Below are 3770 nucleotides of genomic sequence, written 5' to 3'. Positions count from 1 at the left end.
CAAGAAGGATGTTTCCAAGGAGTTGATCTCCTTTGGAATGCTCTGTAATGCTTGTTGTCAAGTCTTTGTGACTTAGTGCATAATCATTACAAGAGAATCATTGCATATAAATTGAGAATCTAACAGATTTCGGTAAAATGGCATGAATTTGGAATTCCTGCATTTGCCATAAGAATTCGGGAGTGTAAAATTAGAATCATTGAAAGTTTGGTCAATTGGTTTATTTCACAAAGTAAGGATCATAGACAAATATAGAGTTCATACTTGGTGTATGTCAAAGCTATTGTTTAGAAAACCATAGTGTACATGCTCGGAGCATGGGACAACTATTGTTTTAATTCAAGGATAAAGTTGATAGCTGAAACAGTATGCATTGAATAATGTGTAATCATATGCTGATAAATAAAACGTTTTTTATTTATGTTCATAGGTTTTGATACCATATTAGATTCAGTTATTCTTGTGTTTCATTTTGCATGTTTTGACTTCCAGAATAAACTACGTTATTCTTCCGGAATGACTAAGTTATTCAAACCATCCACAGTCGGTCATATGTTGGAAGTAGAGGTCCAAGTTGGTGGAAAAAGTTGTGCTATAACACTCATGAGTGCTCATAAGTTCTGAGTATTGGACTCAACCCGCGCTCATTGGAATCACTTCATGGATTTTATCACAAGTGTTCATGAGACGATAACATCTTATATTCTTCAAACCTAGAGATATGAGTTGTTACATTAAGTTGATAGTACATTGATTGCACGAAAATGCATTGGTAACTCGATGTTATAAAATGTGTCTTTGTGTATGATTCAACAAGTAGCAGAACAAGCCATATGAGTCAAAGTTTATCCATTCCTTTTACGTTCGGGATAAAAGTGATATCGGTGGGCCCCTCAATGATTTAATGATGACACATGTGAGTGCTTGGCTAAGCCAGGACTGATTTGATTTGTTCAATCAGTCAGTCGTCATGAATTGAAAATCAGGAAACCGCAAATGGACAGAGAGAATGATTATAATCCATATCTCAGTCCATATGATATCTAGAATGGAGGAATATATGATCCCTTATCTAATGGACAAATCATTCACAAGGTCAGAGTTTGACAGCGGCTTTAAGAGCTACGATTGCTGATATTGCCATATTTATACTTATTTTTAGGCAATATTTAAGTACATTTTTATTAAAAAGTCGGTAATTTGTTTAGAATAATGGTACTTATGAGCTTAAAAGGGGACTGAAAGCGTTAAATAAAGAAACTTTAGGAATTAAAAGAGTAAAAGTGAAGTAAATCTGGAAAAAGATTATTCACGACGTGAGACTTAAAGGATTCACGACGTGAATCGTTGGTTCTGGAAGATATGTACGCGGGTGAAGGAATCCTTGACGGGCATAGTTATCTACAACTCACGACGTGAATTTCTTACTATTCACGACGTGAATTTATGGATATCAGCAACTATATAAATCCTTGACCATTACGAATAGAGGTACCCTTGGGCAGAAGGAAGGAGTTCCAGAAGACGATTTGGAGTGATAGAAAGGTTCTGGAAGAAGGTTTTCAACATCAAAAAGAATAAAGGTTTATATTTTGGTTAAATAAGAACATGTCTTTCATTATTTTTAGCTGTGTTGATTTGGTTGCTATGATGAGCAGCTGAATCTAGCTACTCTTGTTTAGGTAGATGAAGCTTTAAACTTAGGAATAGTTATATGTTTATAAATTAAGTTTAGTTGGTAAAAATTGCTTGTGTTTGATTTGTATAACCTAGCATGCTACTGTTTGTTTATCTAATTGCTTGATTGCATGTTCTGTGTAGCTTAGTGACCATTAAACAGCATGAACCTGTTTACCTAATGATTTAGTGAACATTGAATTGTTAGAGCTAGGATTGACCAATCTTAGTTAGTAATTAGAATAAATAAAGCTTAACTGTGCTAGAGAACGTGTATTGTGATCATATTTACATTCATAATTAGTTATGTGTTAATTATGTGTGAACATACATGGTTTGACATGAATTAGTTAATTATTGGTAAAGTTAGAACTAAATTACTAATAAAACTAAAAACCAACTTAATAATCCGTAATCATTAGCTAGCCATAAGGGAGAAATGGATTCAAACTAAACAAGAGTGTGTGTTTTTAATTATTGAATTTGAATTTAAGTTCATCTGATCTTGTAAAATCAAGTAAAACCCCCTTTAAACTTGTTAAAAATTAGGTTAATTTAATAGTAAGTAAATTAATTAGTAACACCGTTCCCTGTGATCGACACCCGACTTACCCAAACTATATTGTAATCTGACTAGGTACACTGCCTATAAGTGCATAGTTAGTTAAGTTTGTTACGTTATAAATATTAAAATTAGTGAGTACTTTTGTGCACATCATGTTTTTGGCGCCGTTGCCGGGCAATGGCTTAGATCATTAGTTTATTTAGTTGCATTAGATTAATCGCCCCTTTTTGTGGAATAAAATCTGCAAAAAGGTTAATTGGTTATTTATTTTTGCTAGCTTAGCTTAGTTTATTTTTTTCTGTTTCTGTCATAGAGTTCACGACGTGAGTTTTAATAAACTCACGACGTGAAAGCTGAGATTTCAGTTTTTAGTTTTTCTTATTTTAGTCCAGTTTTACGTTTTTAGTTTAGCAAGTTGCAGGAGTTCATGACCAGAGCTCAAACACACCCTTGGTGCCACCACTTGAAGATCCTAAGTCTGCAATTCACAAGAAAAAGACGCCCTTGCAAGAATTGAATTCAGCTTTTTCAAGGAAGTTGGGAAAGAAGACAGGAGAGTCAAGTTCATCCTCGAGGCACAAGAGCAATATTGAGCACTTGGATCAGACACCCGTCCAAACCGAGTCCGAATACGATACCGAGCTGGAATTTGAAGAACAAACAAGCGAACCCGAGAACGAGCCAAGGAACGAGATGGAAGCAATTGAAGAAATGTCCATGGGAGCTTACAAGAAGCGGATCCGAGAAGATGTGGGTCCCGGTTTAGTCCAACCCGCAATACCTGCCACTGCCACATTCGAGCTGACGGGACACATATTGACTGCCCTGAAGGACATCCAATTTTTCGGGAAAGATCATGAGGATGCTTTTAAGCATCTAGATGAAGTCAATGACATTGCAGACTACTTTAATGTCCCAAATGTCAACCGAAATACAATCTTGCTTAGGATGCTTCCCATCACTTTCAAAGGAGCTGCTAAGGAGTGGTTAAAAGCACTCCCACCGGGTACAATCACCACTTGGGCTCAAATGCATGAGAAATTCCTTGACCAGTTTTTCCTGCCATCCAAGATAGCCAAACTCAAGAAGGCAATAGCTAACTTTGAGCAACAGCCGGGGGAGTCACTATATGAAGCATGGGAGTGGTACAAGGGCTTGCTCAGAAATTACCCTCAGCATGATCTAAATGTGCAGCAAGAGATGTCAATCTTTTATGATGGGTTCAACGTGATGACAAGACAACTCCTTGATTCTCAAGGACCTTTGACAAAGAAAAATCCAAGGGAGGTCAAGGAGCTAATTGAAGAATTCGCGAAGCATTCTCGCATTACCACAGCCCGAGGCAAGAAGGAATGAAATGCGGAGGAGGTGCCCAAACTGAATAAATAGCAGCTGTCATGGCCGTGCTGAATAACATGGATCGTAGGATAACACAAATGGACCAGTCGATACATGCCATAAGAGTGGGGTGTGAGAGATGCAGTGGTCCACAATTGACCAAGGACTGCAATGTAGATGAGTTTGGGAA

General features: G+C 37.0%; 1 non-coding gene across 1 annotated transcript; it reads right to left on the bottom strand.

The window, feature by feature from the left end:
• Nucleotides 1-3319: 3319 nt before the first annotated feature.
• LOC145071910 (small nucleolar RNA R71) lies at nt 3320-3426 on the bottom strand. The gene has a single exon (XR_013690872.1). It is a non-coding gene; the product is annotated as a small nucleolar RNA R71 (small nucleolar RNA).
• Nucleotides 3427-3770: the final 344 nt, after the last annotated feature.

Source organism: Lactuca serriola, chromosome 8 (genome assembly GCF_051521515.1).
Source record: "Lactuca serriola cultivar US96UC23 chromosome 8, Lser_US96UC23_V15, whole genome shotgun sequence".
Lineage (NCBI taxonomy): Eukaryota > Viridiplantae > Streptophyta > Magnoliopsida > Asterales > Asteraceae > Lactuca > Lactuca serriola.
This window is presented reverse-complemented; position numbering and strand designations above follow the sequence as displayed.